Below are 20,442 nucleotides of genomic sequence, written 5' to 3' on the forward strand. Positions count from 1 at the left end.
TCCACATGAGACCCCTCCAGAGGTGGCTAGGAACCAAGGGGTTTTCCCCCAGTGGAAATCCTTTCTGTATGATCAGGGTAACGCGCAGATGCCTTCGTTCCCTCGTCATATGGAAGAAACCTTGGTTCCTGTTCCAGGGACCAGTGTTGGGAGCGTCATGTTGCCGGAAAACCGTTTCAACAGACGCCTCCCTCTCTGGTTGGGGAGCGGTCATGGAAGGCCGCTTTGCCAGAGATCTGTGGGAGACCCGGCATTCTTCCTGGAACATCAACTGCCTGGAAATGCTGGCAGTCTACAAAGTTCTGAGGAGCTTTCTCCCAGACCTCCGCGGCCACCATGTCCTGATACGATCCGACAACATGTCGGCTGTATCGTATCTAAATCATCAGGGGGGCCTGAGGTTGCGCCCTTTTTACAGACTGGCGCACCAGGTTCTCCTGTGGTCCCAGGGGAAGTTGTCGTCCCTCAGGGCGATGTACATCCCTGGGGACCAAAACCAGGGGGCAGATATCCTGTCGAGGCAGGGGTTTTTTCACACCTTCGATTAGAAAAGACTTCCAAAAAGGGGCGTGGTCGACTGTGAAAAGGTGGGATGGGTATTGTGTGAAAAGAGGGAATGGTTTGCATAAATAGGTGAGTGTCATTAAGCGCATTAAAATTAGCTAATTTGCAAACCGGCAATGCACAGACACAGGTGACATGGATAGCGATACCGACAGCAGCAGTTACAGTGGTTCTGAGACATGTTCTTGGTTCACACGTTGGCAATGTTTACAACAGAGAGATGAGATGAGGGATGAGTACAGCGAATGAGAGAGCTCTGAGATCATAAGTGGCGTGCAGCAGGAAGAACAGACAGAGATCGCTCTGAATGTCATTCAGCTCTTCAGATCAGCATAATTCAGTGAGAAATGAAAAGAAATGTTATTCTGTATGACAAATTATTTTGCAAACATGTGATAATAAATCTATATTTGTCCAAATTTGCACACTGTTTGGCTAAATGAACAACGCGCCGACGACGTGGTTATGCTCTCATGAGAGAACATAAACCACCCACGCAGTCTCTACATGCTTGCGATGCGATAGAGGAGTGGGGGGCCCACGGAGATGTACTCGGCAGGGAAGAATAAATCTATATTTGTCCCAAATATGCACACTGTTTCACTAAGAGCCCGAACACATGCGGGTTAGTGCATGTCTGTGACCACAAATAAAACGGAGAAGAGGTGGCTTTTGATTCTTGTTGATATTTCATTCAAAATATTGTTCATTACCTACAGATGGGTTATTTTGCACTCCTGACATAAATTAAGAAATGAATGTCAACGCTTGCAGGTTCGCCGTGCGATTCCTCAAGTTAATTTTACTTTACCGAACCTTTAGCAATGGCTTCCACAGACGACATCCCGGTTACAGCTCGCTCAGCGCCCTTAGGCTACTTCGTATCAGCACGACCATCCGCCTTGGCTGTTCCACCGTAGATTATCGGTCTTTACCCACACGAAAGTAATCCAGGGAGCACCTTCACGACACGCTGAAAACAACACCTCACTTTCCTCCTTGACTTTTCCGCACGCTGCTTCCAAAACTTTCCCACCATGTCTCAACAATAATGATGGAAGACGAACCTGACAGAAGTGACTGTCTAGATACATAATAACTAAATTATATTTTATGCATACTACAGCGCAGTGGTTGGATTGAATGAGCTTTATGTCATGAATATATGTCAAGAATTGCTCGAAAACGGTCGACGTCAGCATGTTTGAGCAGCCCCATACTTGGGCCTATGGTACACGCTGACGTCAGCTTCTGTGACGTTGCTCTGACTCAGCTTTTCAAACCGGAAGACAGAAATCGCCTTGAAAAATGCAAAAATAACATAACATTAATAACATTAATGAGTACCTTTAGTTTTCAATGATGTGCAGCCTATCTGTTTACATCTCAAAAAAAGTGTTTTGGGGTTTCATGACCCTTTAAAGACCAAGAAGAAGTTGTTGTCCTGGTGAAACCTCCAAACATTTGGTATCTCAAGCCCCGAATGTGCTTTTTAAAGGACATCCAGACTGTGACATGTGACATGTATGATGTCAGAGAAATTCTCTAAAATATTATGTCCACTACAGTGGACAAAAGTCTATTCCTGGGTCCCAGGAGGTTATATGTGTAATGTAATGGATTACGTTACTAACTACAATTTTTCTCATGCAATTTGGAATCAGTAACCGACTACAATTTCTACCCAGCACTGCCAGGCCACATCTCTGACATTAAACCTCTTTTCATTCGTTTTTTTTTTAAAGAAGGTATGGGTTTACAAAAATATAACAAAGTAATACCCCACGTAATCCTAAACACCTGTGAATAACCATTGATGGCTCAGAGCCTCCAACAACAAACATGCACAAAAGATCAAAAAAGCATCAGAAACAAAAATATATCTATGCTTTTTTCTTACAGAATAAGTGGACATCATAATGGCAGAATTTAGATCTGTTCAGCAGCTAAGATCTGTATAAATGTATCAATGCTAATCATTAAAACCCATTTAAGCCCATCTGCAACTATAGTTGCCGCAGTGTATATATATATATATATATATATATATTATATATATATATATATATATATATATATATATATATATATATATATATATATATATATATATATATATATATCTACATAATCATGAAGGTCTCTAGAATCATCCAAACAAAACAAATCTTACAAGAGATCTAGTTTTTGTATACTTAGTCAAAAGTCCAAGCGGCAACTATAGTTGCCATTAGGCAAATGACTTGTTAGTACATGGGGAAATCAAGATTTTTGGTCTTGTTTAGTGCTTTTTGCTTTCATAATAATCCGACAAAAACATAACTTAACCCTTTAACTGACATCTCTACTGTACAGTATACCTTAATTCAATAGGGAATAAATCTGTCAAACAAAAGGAGGGATTGAGAGAGCAGTCTTTCCACAGCTCTACTGTCCCACCCCTGTGTCTGCTGTCCATGGGGTGGATGTGCCTTCCAGTTTTCAAGTGACAGCAGCAGTTTCCAGACTTCAGTCAGTCACACAAAAGGAAGAATGGAAAGATAAAGAGTCAAAGTTTGGGATTAATTGCTGTAGATTATCTTTTTATCCCTTTTATGATATTATGGCTTGTAAGGACCAAAATATTGAGGCCCCTTCATCCAGTTTAGATGCGTTTCATTCTAATCGGTCAAGGACCCTAATATTTTTATGACTATAGCTTATGATTCCATTATAATGTGGAAATTCAGACAAGTAACGAGTTTAGATTTACATTATTATATGAAATCACCTACTACAGTCAGCCATTGAATACTATGGGACTATTTTTGTTGTTATATAGATGTCATTTTTTTCTATTTTATAAGTCATTCTATTTATTTATTTTCATTAAACTTTTGATACACAATGGCCTGTTGGGGCAACTTAATGGCTGCACTTTGTTCTGCACTATGTTCCACCACTTTAAGGCAAATGTATTTGTTGTGTTTTCATATTCAAAAGATTATAAGACAGATGCAGCTTTTTTGAGTTTGCATCGAATGTTCTTCGACTTTTATACATAATGCATTTGTCTATGAATAAAGATTGATCTGTTGAAAGCAGTTATTTTGAGTTAGATACCAAATGTTCTCCTCCTATTCAAATTGGTGCATACAACATATTTGCCCACCGGCAACTATAGTTGCTGCACATTCAAATACGATTTTCCAAAAAAAGGAACAAAAAAAACATAAATGCAGAACATGTTCACATTGGACACTATTAACTTTTTGTGTTCCATAGGAGAAAGAAAATCATTCAGGGTTAGAAATGACATAAGTGTGAGTAAATTAAATTTTTTTTGCACTTCTTATATGAAAGTTTCTTAGTTTTAATCTGACAGTTTTTTTTAAATGTGCCCTCATTTATAAATGCATTAATACTGACTGTGATGCTCAGTGTTTCTCCCACCCTCTCCTCTTAGCCTGATATCCCTTCTTTGAGGCGGTATTATTAGCTGGCAGAAGAGGAGAGAAAGTGATGGAATGCAATAAGAACATGGATGCTGGGTTGGAGAGACAAGCATAAACCAAACACACTCGGTACCCTTATAAGGGCATCACCATTGTGATTATAGCTTTGCTGACACATTCGCTCAAGATATGAGCTGAGCTGGGTTTTCTCAGGATGGATTCCTCATGTGGAGTGCTGCATAATGAGAGACTGTGTCTTGACGGTTTATGAAAGCTGAACGCTAGAACGTTCTGGTGGTTTATTGTTTGGGATTGGTCACAGCTCACACATTACAGCTATTTCTGCATGTGCTGGACATGTGTGTGGAGACTCAAACACAGCGCTCTCTCTCATATTTTAATGTTAACTTCAGATCCGAATATAATCTCTGAAAAAGGCATTGATCTGGCAAATGATGCATTGAAATTTCATGCCAATTTAGTATTGAAATACTCTGTTTAGTCCGTGTATTTGTTCATCCACTAAATGCTGTTCAGCTGATAAATAATTTCATCAAAGGTAATTATTGTTCCGAGATTTGTATTAATGATTATATTATTTATATTAGTGTTTCATATGTTTATTTAAGTTTCTCTTTTGGTTTAGATTTATTGTTAGGCAAATCAATTAGCTAACACAAACATTACATTTCTCACTATTTGATTGTGTTTTACAGTATATGACTACTTTTATATGAAAACTCGCCCCTAAAGAAGAGAAACGTGCAAAGCAAAAACATTAAGGTCAATATAATTTTATATGCACACCTAACTTCAAAATTCATGAGTCAACATCATTAAGCAATGCATGCAGGGAGCTTGTAAGTCAGTGACATTATTCAGTATGAATTTTTTTGTGTGTCAGACTCAGGCACGTGCAGAGGGGGGGGCTTTGGGTGCTCGAGCCCCTGCCCTTTTTCAAAATGAATCAAAAGTGCCCCTCTCAGACAAATATCAATGATAATATTGTGGTCAATAAAACTAAATAAATGTGATTATTATAACATGACAATGCATACAATAGTAACGAACGGCTCAAAAGTCGGACAATTTCTGTTGAGGCGTTGCCTTAACGCGTTGCTATGGGTTGCGTGCGTTTTGATTGACAGCTGATTTTCCACTGTTCGGAAGCGGCTCTCGAGCCAAATATGGTCCTTTCAGAGAGTGTGTGGCCTCACGGGAAAAAAGTAAACCAATATTTTTTTTTTCATCCATAATCAGAGCTAATGTGTTGATTTAATTACAAAGCTATATATGAGCTATTTATTTTAAAGTATTACACAATTCACCAATGCCTGTTTGTCATGTATATACACCAACCAATCGTGATCTGGCAAAGCAAGTTCAAATTCCATTGGGCGATGTGAAGCGGTAATTTTCTGTTCTTATTCATAAATCGGCTGAAAATTACATGGACAGACGAACTAACGTTTGTGGAACAATTTCCTGCGGTTTGGCTCATTTTATAAATTGCATCACTGACAAAATGGATTTTAACAGACAACAAACAAATCCCTGCACAAAACCACATCAGCAAAAGTCGCATTAATGGTAAGTAGTGTTAAATTCACTTGTGTTTATGTAGCCTATATTGATACATCATTTACTATTTCATGAAACTATCAAAGTTAACAAAACCCAAGTGCCACCGGCACCTACAGGCCTATTAAGTGAAGTGTGGCGAAATGGTTACATGAAAGGACTTTATTATATTACCATTTTTGAATATTATGCAGCATTATGAAATAAGTCTCTTATGTTTATCAAGCCTGCATTTATTTGATAAAAAACAGCAATATTGCGAAATATATTAAATAATGGTTTTCTATTTTAAAATAATTTAAAATATAATTTATTCCTGTGATCACAGCTGTATTTTCAGCATCATTACTCCACTCTTCAGTGTCACATGGTCATTCAGAAATCATTCTAATATGAGGATTTAATGTCAATGATGGAAACTGTGATACTCTTTTAAAGATTCTTTGATTAATAAAAAGTTAAAAAGAACACAATGTAATAATATTTCACAATATTAGGCTACTGTTTTTTCTGTATTTTTGATTAAATAAATGCAGGCTTGATGAGCGTAAGGATATATATATATATATATACACATATACATATATATATATATATATATTATATATATGTGTGTGTGTATATATATATATATGTGTGTGTGTATATATATATATATATGTGTGTGTGTATATATATATATATATATATATATATATATATATATATATATATATATATATATATATATATATATATATATATTTACATATTGCCCCTTTTTTACATTTGAGCCCCTGCCCCTGACGAACTCTCTGCACGGCCCTGGTCAGACTACATTGTTGTGCTATTTGAGAAAACATTTAGGGGAATTTTGTTGGTCTAACCAGTGCTGTTTTAGTTAATATTATGGTTTTATTAATATTTTGAATTAGTTTTTATTTTCCTATTTTCATTTTATTTAAAGTTTTTGTCATTTTGCTGTGCTTTTGGTAATTTTTATAAGTTTTTGCTATTTAAAAAAGGCTTTTATTAATCAGCTGGGGATTTAATTACATCAAGGTGAACTAAATGAAAATGAAAAAATGCCACCTTGCCAAATTAATTAAATAAAATAAGTTCAAGATTTATATACAGTATATATATATGCCAAAAGTATTGGGACACCCCTCCAAATCATTGAATTCAGGTGTTCCAGTCACTTCCTTGGCCTCAGGTGTATAAAATCAAGCACCTAGACATGCAGACGCTTCTACAAACATTTGTGAAAGAATGGGTAGCTCTCAGGAGCTCAGAGAATTCAAGCGTGGTACTGTGATAGGTTGCCACCTGTGCAATAACGAAGTGATAGGCCACGTAAAATCACAGAGCGGGGTCAGCGCATGCTGAGGCGCACAGTGCGCAGAAGTCGCCAACTTTCTGCAGAGTCAATAGCTACAGACCTCCAAACTTCATGTGGCCTTGATTAGCTCAAGAACAGTGTGTTGAGAGCTTCATGGGATGGGTTTCCATGACCGAGCAGCTGCATCCAAGCCAAGGGGTTATGGTGTGGGTTGTTTTTCAGGGGTTGGGCTTGGACCCTTAGTTCCAGTGAAAGAAACTCTTAATGCTTCAGCATACCAAGACATTTTGGACAATTTCATGCTCCCAACTTTGTGGGAACAGTTTGGGGATGACCCCTTCCTGTTCCAACATGACTGTGCACCAGTGCACAAACCAAGGTCCATAAAGACATGGATGAGCGAGTTTGGTGTGGAGGAACTCGACTGGCCTGCACATATTAAACCCTACGGATTAAGAATCGGATGTATTTAAAGTTCATGTGCATGTAAAGGCAGGCGTCCCAAAACTTTTGGCAATATACCATATTTTCCAGACTATAAGTCACACTTTTTTTCATAGTTTGGCTGGTCCTGCGACTAATAGACTTATATAACAAAATTAATTCATACTGACTGAAAGTGTATATCTTCATTGCATCGCAAGATTTAGATAAAATGCAGTGTCTGCGTCAAACTGATGAAAGCATTGTGCATGTAACAATTGGGTTTTCCAATCGCATGCACAAATAATAAGCTGTTTATTCGCAGTAAACAAAGACATGAATTATTCGAAACATGAAGACTAAAAAAGGGTTCAAATAATGCTCAAATAAAAGTTTGCAAAATATATTCAGCTGATCAGTAATTCAGTCCTGACCTCACAAATGCGCTTCTAGAAGAATCATCGAAAATTCCCATAAACACACTCCTAAAACTTGTGGAAAGCCTTCCCAGAAGAGTTCAAGCTGTTATAGCTGTAGGGTGAGCAAACTCCATATTAAACCCTACGGACTAAAGGCATGTGCCCTAAAACATTTGGCAATATATATATATATATATATATATATATATATATATATGTGCTTTCAGTGTCAAGCCACAGTTTCTACTAGCTATATTTGCTCTAGACAAGGACAAATAATCCCCAAAAACAACAACAACAACCTGGGAAGATGTGGGAAGCATCCAAAGTCATTTTAGATATAGGCCTACAGTAACCCGAATAAACAGAAGGCCTATTATAAATGATCTCTCTACTAACCTGTGGCCTATAAAACTAAACATAGTGGCTGCTTTTTTCATCATTGTCCATAAAGCAAGTGCAGGTGAGTTTAGGCAATGGGCAGTCTGGAAGAGAAGTGTATGCTAAATCCAGATGATTTATATACTCTGTGTTTAGCCGAATAGCTGTGGGTGCAAATGACCAAAGAAGCGAATCATTATTCACTTACAGGTGTTCACACATTATAAGAGACTGACCTCCAGCGGTGCCTCCCTTCAGTTCCCAAACCACTGAGGCCCCCTGTACCTATAGGACCCCCTCATGGGTCAAAGGTCACCCCTTGCATTTATTTATCAGTATATCTTTCAGAAAGCAGCTCTGGATCAGATGACATCGGAGAGGAGTGTTCTGGAAACGTTATTTGTTTTTGTGCGGCTACGTGTTTTATTTAGAGAGAGAGGCTTGTCGTTTTAAGAGGGGCTAAGGGAATGTTTGCTCACCCTCTTAATGACTTTGTTTGAGGAAGACCATCCATCTTTCTCTCTGCGCATTACAGGACTGAACTCCAGGAGGTGACCGCCTGGCAGATACACACGGTTTACATGGAGCTGTGCTGGAGACAATGCTATGGGAAACACAACATCACAAGGAGTGCATGCCTTTCAGATTTGGAATGATAAATATTAGCAGATTTTGAATATTAGTACACAAACAAAATCTAAAACTTAAATCTAGCCCCTCAGGCCTGAACATGAGCTATTCATAATTGATGAATTGGATTGATTAATTTAAAATGAAACAAAATGAGTGAGGCACGCTTATAATATAACATTTTAGCATGCTAGCATTGAAGCAAGATTTAATTGAAAGCCCTTAGTGTGACAAATTCTGACTGAAGAGGGCGAGATTTCAGCAAATACAGCAGGATTGAGATCACCTGTCAAAATGTCTTGTTTTGATTCAACTACTGGGACGCTGCCTTAAAGAATTCCTATTATGCCCCTTTTTACAAGATGTAAAACAAGTCTCTGATGTCCCTAGAGAGTTTATGTGAAGTTTTTAGCTCAAAATACCCCATAGATAATTTTTTATAACATGTTAAAATTTTGAAGGTGAGCAAAAACGTGTAGTCCCTTTAAATGCAAATGAGCTGCTGCTCCCGGCCCCCTTTCTAGAAAAGGGCAGAACTTCAAGAGCTCTTGTTAGCAGGTCCAAGAAACTGTTCAGCCTTTTATGTTCAAACCGGAGTCTGACAGTTGATGGAGAGACTCAAGAAGAAGTGGCAACATGTAGGATGCAACAGGACGTTTCTGAATGGTTAGTTGATGAATTTATGTAGCTGATGTGGAGTTAACTATCTTCAAGTCATCAAATAGCATGTTCTGTCAGGTAATCTATAAATCGCTCATGTGGGAACTGTTGTAAGAATCTTCAGAGCCAGAAAATGCTGCATGAAGATAGAAAAGGTATAGTTTAGTTTCATCTTGCTTTTATGACATGCTATTGCATTTGTGTTACGTGTATTGAAATAAATGTGAAAAGACGGATGCGACAGCTTGAGCAGACTCCTTAATGTGCTCTACTACAACAACTCTTCCTCTTCTCAACATGGCCTTTGTTGTGGTTCCCGGGGGCGGGGTTTATGTACATTTTAGGATTAGTGATGTCACAAAACCGTGAATAAGCTCGTTGTAGTCCCTATCAGCTGTTTGTTGTAGTCCTTAAAAAGAAAATTTCTCCCTTTGCTTTGAACTTTGAGCTTTGTAACTTTGCAGATTTAGTTTATGCTCAAACAGCAACATTACACACTAACTAAAGTTACCATGGGAGTCGGAACCATTGTAGGACAAGACCCACCCACTTTTTACGATCAATGATATTGGACCCACTCACTTTTATCGTCTCTAACATTCAGCACATGTCTGTTGACCTACCCCTAATCGATAAACACTTATTATTAAAAACATGTTAGATGCTTTATTTCGACTTTTGTAATATTTTCTTCATTTTTATTGAAAATAAATGCCTTTCCGATCTGATATGTGATGGGAAAAGGGAGAAGATTGAGTTCGGCGAAAGGCGGACTCGAACCGCGGGTCAATTTGTGTCAAAACTAGATGCCGTGTGTCTTACCCCTACACTACTGCCGCTCTCAATCACATGGCGATTTCTGTAATTTTGTCTTTCCGAACTATACGTTTAGCCAGCAAAGCGGTTTATTTGTACTTAATGTAATTGGCACCTACTCCAGTAAAACATTTCTGAGGACTCACCCACATTTTTTTGGCTTCCGACGCCCATGAAAGTAACTAAATTGAAATCATAGTCAAGGACCCCTTTAAGCAAACAGATTTGAGTCCTGTTTGGTTTCAGCCCTATGATTTAGCTTGAATGCGAAATGGTAAAGCGGTGTCAAAAGAAAAGATATCCTGACATTAACACACCAATCTGGCTTTCACTCTTGCTTCTCACACTTAACGGAACACGCCACTTTTTTTGAAAATAGGCTCATTTTCCAACTCCCCTAGAGTTAAATAGTTGAGTTTTACCGTTTTTCGAAAATCCATTCAGCCGATCTCTGGGTCTGGCGGTAGCACTTTTAGCATAGCTTAGCATAGATCATTGAATCTGATTAGACTGTTAGCATCTCACTCAAAAAATGACTAAAGAATTTCAATATTTTTCCTATTTAAAACTTGACTCTTAAGACCAACGGAAAATGAGGAACTATACCCTCATTCCTGCGTAGTAATCAAGGAACTTTGCTGCCGTACCATGGGTGCAGCAGCGCAATGATATTACACAGCGCCTGAAAATAGGCAAACTTCCGTCAACATAACCAACGTGACAACCTGCTTGCACAGGGAGCGTGCTTGGGACTATTTTCAGGCACTGCGTAATATCATTGCACCTGGTGCACCCATATGGCAGCAAAGTTCCTTGATTATTACGCAGGAATGAGAGTATAGTTCCTAGCCATATCGACCTAGAAAATCGCAACTTTTCATTTTTCATCTGTCTCAGTACACGATGTAACTACAGAAGAGTCAAGTTTTAAATAGGAAAAATATCGAAACTCTTTAGTCATTTTTTTGAGCAAGATGCTAAAGGTCTAATCAGATTCAATGATCTATGCTAAGCTATGCTAAAAGTGCTACCACCAGACCCAGAGATCGGCTGAATGGATTCAAAAAAGGTTAAAACTGAACTGTTTAACTTTAGGGGAGTTGGAAAATGAGCCTGTTTTCAAAAAAAAGTGGCGTGTTCCTTTAAGTGTCTTGAGAGACAATTTATTGATGGATCTCACAGGACACACCTGTATTCACAGTTGTAAATCTGCTCTTTCCTTCTCTCTTGCCCACTTAGTATAAACAAATAATGTCTACCATGTGAATTCTTTCTTAATTTAGTGTGCATTGAAGCAAATGAATTACAGATCTCTAATGATAAAGGCTTAAATAAATTAAGTCATTTTGGGTCTAGATTTTGGTCCTCAGATATGGTTAGGTGATTTAAGGGGAGCATTTAGATTCCTTCTCTGTGGAGAAAACGAGCATGATTTCTGCAGCTGGCCATTGAGTTGCGTGTGAACACTTTGTCACAGAGTAATCTCCCACAAACACAGATGCACACTCACATGCGCAAATACTCTCTCCCGCTGCTCACAGAAAAAAACCCTCCAAACTGTGGAGGGCAAAGCCACATAGAGATTTTTACCTCATGGTGTTTGGAACGAGCGAGAATTCAGTGCTTCTAAAATACAACAGCCCTGTTACTCGTTTAACTTTGCGGTTAAGATGCCTTGGCAATGTATTTGTGGCCTTTTGGCAGCAGTTAGGCGACCATGTACTGTTAAATGGGTGAAAGTGAAAGCTTCTCAAGCCATCCTTGACACAGTTGAAATCATTTAGGAAATTGTGGGAAGGCGCTATTATGCAATTGCCTTGTAGGTGCTGTACATTTTTTAGATGCTGTAAATTACATTTCTAAGAGAAAAAAACATGATAAAATGTGTATATATCTATATAAATTAACATATAGAAAACAAATTGACGCAAAGACACAATAGCCAGTCTATATTTGTTCCATCAGTGAAAATAGTTCCAAAAGAATCCAAAGTAGAACTGAGAATTGGGCATCTCCAAGAAACATATACTGTATGCGTCCCAATGTGCGTAAACAGAGAAATAGGGTGTCAAAATTGTACCTTTAGGGGTACAACAGCTTGTCGCTGGGGCAGTACCCTTAAAAGGACACATTTGTACCTTTTTTACCACAAAAAGGTTCATAGTAGGACCTTAAGGTACGTATTTGTATACTAATATGCACCTTTTAGGAGTGAAACAGATACAAATATGTCCTTTTAAGGGTACTGCCCCAGCGACAAGCTGTTGTACCCCTAAAGGTACAATTTTGACACCCTATTTCTCTGTATGCTCTATTCTACGATGTTTTTAAGTATAAATAGTGTGAGTTGTGTTCACACTAAAAATTACAAAAAGAAAAAGTGCACTTTAAATACCTGGATGATGCACTAAACGAATGGAAAAAATGAAGTGTGGAATGTTGGATACTTCATGCACTCAATTGTCGCAGCTTTAATTATGTAGCGGAGGGGGAGGGGCTATCAGACTCCGATGATAAATGAAAAATAACCTTATAAAATGCATACACTACACAGTTGAGTACATAGTGCATAAGTACATAGAGTATACACCAATCAGGCATAACATTATGACCACTGACAGGTGAAGTGAATAACACTGATTATCTCTTCATCGCGGCACCTGTTTGTGGGTGGGATGTATTAGGCAGCAAGTGAACATTTTGTCTTCAAAGTTGATGTGTTAGAAGGAGGAAAAATGGGCAAGCGTAAGGATTTGAGTGAGTTTGACAAGGGCCAAATTGTGATGGCTAGACACCTGGGTCAGAGCATCTCCAAAACTGCAGCTCTTGTGGGGTGTTCCCGGTCTGCAGTGGTCAGTATCTATCAAAAGTGATCCAAGGAAGGAACAGTGGTGAACCGGCGACAGGGTCATGGCCTCAATGATGCACGTGGGGAGCGAAGGCTGGCCCGTGTGGTCTGATCAAACAGACAAGCTACTGTAGCTCAAATTGCTCAAGAAGTTAATGCTGGTTCTGATAGAAAGGTGTCAGAATACACAGTGCATCGCAGTTTGTTGCGGATGGGGCTGCATAGCAGCAGACCAGTCAGGGTGCCCATGCTGACCCCTGTCCACCGCCGAAAGCACCAACAGTGGGCCTGTGAGCATCAGAACTGGACCACGGAGCAATGGAAGAAGGTGGCCTGGTCTGATGAATCACGTTTTCTTTTACATCACGTGGATGGTCGAGTGCATGTGCTTCACTTACCTGGGGAACACATGGCACCAGGATGCACAATGGGAGAGAGCCGGCGGAGGCAGTGTGATTCTTTGGGCAATGTTCTGCTGGGAAACCTTGGGTCCTGCCATCCATGTGGATGTTATTTTGACACGTACCACCTAAGCATTGTTGCAGACCATGTACACCCTTTCATGGAAACGGCAGGATAATGCGGCCTGCCACAAAGCAAAAATGGTTCAGGAATGGTTTGAGGAGCACAACAACGACTTTGAGGTGTTGACATGGCCTCCAAATATCAATCCAATCGAGCATCTGTGGGATGTGCTGAACAAACAAGTCCGATCCATGGAGGCCCCACCTCGCAACTTACAGGACTTAAAGGATCTGCTTCTAACATCTTGGTGCCAGATACCACAGCACACCTCCAGAGGTCTAGTGGAGTCCATGCCTTGATGGGTCAGGGCTGTTATCATAATATTATGCCTGATCGCCAGTTTAATTGCATAGTGTGGGTTATTTGGGACGCAACTATGGTGATGTTCCTCTCTGAATCAGTGAACAAATTAGTAAATAATTAAATGAGTCACTAAAATATACAGCCACTTGTTTCCTTCTTGAATTAATCAGTATGTTTGAAAGGAACTGGTAAAGGATTTGATGATTCACTCATAAAGACAATCCTGTCGCCTCCTCAAGGCATACAAAAAAATCCCCACCACTAATGCACACACTGTCAAATTCGAGCACCAGAGTGTTGTTTCGGTATTATTTACTATTATAGTATTTATTAATATATTAGATTTTAAAATGTGTTTTTTTAATATATATTTTCAGTTTTTCTTTTAAATGTTAGTTTTAGTCATTTTGATGTGCTTTTGTCATTTAAAACATAAAATAAATCTTTGTTTTTATTCCACCTTTAAATTTAGTCATTTAAATCCTTTATAACTTATTTTATTGTATTTCAGCTTTATTACAATCAACGAAAATGATTTTTTAAAAATGTTAGTATTAGTTCTAGTTAACAACAACAAAACTTCTGTATAATAATGTGTATTCCTTAATGAATTAATTTACATAATGTTATCAGCATATTTTGCTCAGAACCTTTTTTATTTAACTTTGGCCAGAGGAGTTTCAACAACGGCCGGCTCTGACAAACGAAGACAAACTGGTGCTGTGCGTCTCGTGGGAGCTGGTTTGGATCAGTCAGCAGCCTCTGATGTACCATGTCTCTGCGCTCTCTGGAGGGTGATTTGGGGCGAGAGCTGTGGGCCGAGAGCAAGGGGCTCCAGCAGCTGCTTTTAGTTGTGCTTCTTTGTGCAAATACACACATATGAACATACATATGTCCGTGGTCATACACACACAGCCTTTCGAAATGGCATCTGGTTCCTCATGAAAGATATCGAGGTGGGATGTTGGGGTCATCCGTTGAGCCGGGAGTGCAGTTTGGTACTTAATCTCATAAACATGACTCTGGATTCTTCACAAGTGATGGCAGCATTCCAGAGCTGATCCCACAGGCCGCCGTAGTACTCGGCGTCCAGGAATCAGTCATCTGTGCTTTGGTCCGTACCCAAGTAACAAGAACCACACTGAGGGGAGAGCGAGTACATACACAAGGTGTGATGTGTCTTCTTGTTGCTGTAGCTCAGCTGGTAGAGCAAGGCACTAGTGACTCCAAGGACATGGATTCAATTCCCAGGAACATATGCACTGCATATACATAAGTGTGGAATAATTAAGAATGATTTTGAAAGAATTTGCTTCTGCTCACCAAGGCTGCATTTATGTGTTTAAAAATACAGTAAAAACAGCAATAATATGAAATATATTTTTTTGGTTTTCTATTTTAAAATACACTATATTGCCAAAGGCATTGGGACACTACTCCAAATCATTGAATTCAGGTGTTCCAATCACTTCCATGGCCAGAGCTGTATAAAATCTAGCACCTAGGCATGCAGACGCTTCTACAAACATTTGTGAAAGAATGGGTCGCTCTCAGGAGCTCAGTGAATTCAAGCGTGGTACCGTGATAGGTTGCCACCTGTGCAATAAGTCCATTCGTGACATTTCCTCACTACTAAATATTCCACCGTCAACTGTTAGTGGTTTTATAACAAAGTGGAAGCAATTGGAAACAACAGCAACTCGCATGCTGAGGCTCACAGTGCGCAGAAGTCGCCAACTTTCTGCAGAGTCAATAGCTACAGACCTCCGAACTTCATGTGGCCTTGATTAGCTCAAGAACAGTGTGTAGAGAGCTTCATGAAATGGGTTTCCTTGGCCGAGCGGCTGCGTCCAAGCCTTACATCACCAAGTGCAATGCAAAGTGTCGGATGCAGTGGTGTAAAGAACGCCGCCACTGGACTCTAGAGCAGTGGAGACGTGTTCTTTGGAGTGACAAATCAAGCTTCTCTGTCTGGCCATTTGATGGGCGAGTCTGGGTTTGCCAGGAGAACGGTACTTGCCTGACTGCATTGTGCCAAGTGTAAAGTTTGGTGGAGGGGGGATTATGGTGTGGGTTGTTTTTCAGGGGTTGGGCTTGGCCCCTTAGTTCCAGTGAAAGGAACTCTTAATGCTTCAGCATACCAAGACATTTTTAACAATTTCATGCTCCACACTTTGTGGGAACAGTTCCTGTTTCAACATGACTGTGCACCAGCGCACAAAGCAAGGTCCATAAAGACATGGATAAACGAGTTTGATGTGGAGGAAATTGACAGCCCAGAGTCCTGACCTCAACCCCATAGAACACCTTTGGGATGAATTCCCATAAACACACTCCTAAACCTTGTGGAAAGCCTTCCCAGAAGAGTTGAAGCTGTTATAGCTGCAAAGGGTGGGTCAACTCCATATTAAACCCTACGGATTAAGAATCGGATGTATTTAAAGTTCATGTGCATGTAAAAGCAGGCGTCCCAAAACTTTTGGCAATATACCATATTTTTCGGACTATAAATCACACTTTTTTTCATAGTTTGGCTGGTCCTGCGACTAATAGTCAGGTGCGACTTATATAACAAAATTAATTCATACTGACTGAAAGTGTATATCTTTGCATCGCATGATTTAGATAAAATGCAGTGCGTCAAACTGATGAAAGCGTTGTGCATGTAACAATTGGGTTTTCCAATCGCATGCACAAATAATAATCTGTTTATTCGGAGTAAACAAAGACATGAATTTTTCGAAACATGAAGACTAAAAAAGGGTTCAAATAATGCTCAAATAACAGTTTGCAAAATATATTCAGCTGATGTCAACAATAAATCTTTTCATGCTGGCATGTGTGCAGTCCAGTCTCTTCCGTGACCGACCTTACAACTGTTTTTCATTGATGAGAGAGCAAGTCAAAACCAGACTGTATTCAGAGCCAGAGGATGAACAGCTCTATGTTTAAGAAATAGCTTGATCGGGATCCCGTTAGTGACCTTATTAGAGTTTTTATGATGAGAAACATGTGTGGCAGCTGTACTGTTGTTGTGGCGTGCATCCGACTGTAAACTACCAGAAATCACACTCACAAACATGCCACACATCTCAAGACGAATGTAGCCATTTAAGGTGAACAAGGTTACAAAGAGGTGATGGCTAGTTCTCAAATCATACAGTCTCATGTAATCACTCATATATGTAGGTTACAGCGCCATCAAGTGGTTCACCAAGTGTGTTCAAACCATGGGCGTCATAGGCCCTTTTTAGGGGGGCTTCAGGTGCTGTGGCAGAGGTGTGTGCGTTGATCTGAGCCTCATTGGTCTGTCACTGCTCGTCAATGTCAAAATATTTGAGAAAACCAATCAAATCAGAGTAGGCGGGCTTTATGTTCACACAGAAGCTGCTGAGCATGAATTTTAGCAGCAGGACTCGACCTCAAGTGCGAGATATGTTGCTAAACTAAACGTTTCATATTTGACAGCTGCTTCTTTAAGTCAGAAATGTTAAACAAATGACAAAAATACTCAGCCAAATTAACAAACTTTAGTCTAATTTCGCCATTTTGAATAAAAAAAGTCAGCTTTGTTCAGCTTGTATTGGGCATAAGAATTAGTAATGAAAGTGTGCATATTGTGAATTAATTTAATACATTTACTTACCTTGCTTTCCTTTTAGCCTTCGAAAATGATTCATAAAACATATAAATATCAGTTAAACATATGTTTACTTTCTTCACTGACAAAAATGGAAAAACTTTATCAGTCATATCTACCCACTGACATGTTTTTCAAATTTTTTGGCGTTCAGAACATCTTAAAATTCACATATGTATCATAGAAATCAACATTTTCTCGAGGGGCCATGCTCCCGAAACGAAATAATAAACAGCCAATATCCTAATATGCATACTAATAAGCTACTAGTTACCATTTTTTTTTCATACCCTCACTGGGGGCTGAGCCCCCCTAAAATGAAAATCCTAGAATCGCCCCTGGTTCAAACCATATACTGTAAAGGTTCAAACATTTTTTAAATAAAACACATTCAAAATTCAGAAATTGAAACCATGTTCATTATTTAAATCTTTGTCTGTAAAAGAGCCAAACGAAGAGCATCTCTTTGACCATTAGGTCCAGGTCACCAAATAGTAAATATAGTCTGAGGCAAATCAAATAATTGGATTTCCTTTAAACTGCTTATATATTTGTTGCCTAAGTGAGCTTTTCTTTGTGGAGCTTGTTTTATGTGTAATGACTGTGGGTATTCAGCTGGTGTGTGGGGAAGGTTTACAACATCACTGTACGTGCAAATCCCTCGTTAAACAAAAAGTCATACGTGCAAGCTCCACATTACAGTGCTGTTACAGTGCGGTGAAATGTAAACCAACAACAACAACAGTAAAAGCTCAGCGTTGGCAGCTGAGGGAAACTTCTGAAACACCTCTAAAGAATGACAGGTTGTCCTGTTAACAGCCTTCACCTGCCAAATTAAGGGAGCTACTTTACAAAACTATGCATTTACACATGCTTGAGAAGGCCAACAATTTTGCACATTGCATTAATATCCATAAAAAGTATCCCTTTATGTTTTTGGTAGATTCTGTCAGAGAGGTTAATATGAAATGCAGAGCACCCCTGCTGAGATATACTGAAGCACCAGGACCCACCACAGAGGTTTGGGAGACAAACTCTCCTCTCGGGTCTGTTAACTCATGGCACTTTGAGTGAGAAGCTGTTCTTCGGTTGGGTTATGTTGCTGGAACCATAAAGCAGTGAATCTTCAAGCACTAGGGAGAAAGAAGGAGCACAAGTCAGAATGGGACAGAGGAGCCCGAGCTTTGTGCATGGCCTGAAAGACAGAGAAAACCGTAGCTACATGGTTTATATTGGATGCAAGTGACAAAATAAATGCATTCAGGAGAAGAATTGATCTGTGGATGGGAGTGGAGTTCATGCTCAACACCATTACCAGTCACCTCACCTCCCTGAATGAACATTTCAGCCACTACTTCACAGACAATGATATGACTGGGTTCGAGATCCATTTTCTTGTGATTTGATGGCTAGTGGCCTCAGCGGAAAGGCTGAAGATGAACTTTTGGAATTATCCAGTCATGGTGAGATTTAATCATCAGGGCCCAGCAGAATTTTGGCCCACAGTTGAACAAGGAGGTTGCTCTTCAGGCCATGAGAATATTGCTGCCTTTCCCAACAACATATCTTTGTGAGACTTCTTTCTCAGCCATGATGACAATAAAGAATAAAATACAGGGCACAACTTAATGTGGAAGTTGACTTGAGAGTTTGCCTGTCCCCAATAACACCCAGAATTGATAAGCTCTGCAAAGACAGACAATCTCATCCTTCCCACTAAGGCAGGCTGAGTGTATTTGTACAGTGGTGGTTGTTAAATTTCTGCATTGCATGATTTCTTTTAAATTATATTTTTTAACTATTTATTTTTAAGTAGAGTAGATATTTTTTCATGCAGAAAAAACTCAGATTGCTGTTCAAATTGCAAACCAAACTGCAGAGCCACTGTCATTTTACATTTTACAAGTTTAATGTACTTTTTGACAAAATATATGTAAATTAACGTTTCAGTGTTCATCTATGGAAATATTAAATTGCTGTTCAGTAATTGCACTTTTCAGGCAATATCATTTTTAACAGTTTTATAACAATTTGTTCTATTTAATGAAATGTAGAATTTAACACATTTTGTGTATTAAACAGAGAAATATGGCTACAAACATTGATGTTCCAGGATTGCAACTCTAGTCCTGCAACATTTCAATGCTTTTGTGGGTAAAGATGGTTGAGGGCCACAAAAACAAAACAATAGTCCTATAATATCTTGTTAGAGAAAACCAATGATTCTCAAACGACTCGTCGGATGAATAAGTCTCTGTTAATCCGTTCTTTCCGTGAGCCTACTCTGCCTACATTATTCATCACCATCAGCATTAACAAGTGTATGTCCATCAACAAACCCATGTGTATATTAGCAATAACAGCGCATATGTTATGTCAATTATGCAAATGCTTTTCTAGTGACGTAGAACTGTATTTTTTTACGGTCTATGCGTAGAACCATCACGCAGTGAGATTCGAAATACAAATGACTCATATAGGCAGTTCAGAGTCGATTCTTTCTTTTGGGAGACAATAATGCATTTCGTTCACATTTATTGTATGTTTTTTTACAAAACATATAGTTCAAAGCAGCGTTACAGAAAAATGTGATATTAGGAATGCCTCTAAAGGCATCTGCAGTGACGCAATAATGATTGGCTCTTTTATTTCGAAGTTTTCCCTATTAAAATAATGTTAATTATTTTATTTTTACCCCAAGAAATGTTAATTATAAATTATCTCTAAAAGGCGTTATGTATTTTCACACACAGAAGCAATGAATATGTGGTGAATTTCTACATTTTCCATGGTAAATATTACATCCATAAAAAAATATTTTGCTAAATGCATACCTAAATGTAATTTATTCTTAATAGAGATGGAATCGCTGAAGAAGTCATTAAAGTTGATTAATA

This window comes from Gobio gobio, assembly GCF_949357685.1.
Source record: "Gobio gobio genome assembly, chromosome: 22".
Classification (NCBI taxonomy): Eukaryota; Metazoa; Chordata; class Actinopteri; order Cypriniformes; family Gobionidae; genus Gobio; species Gobio gobio.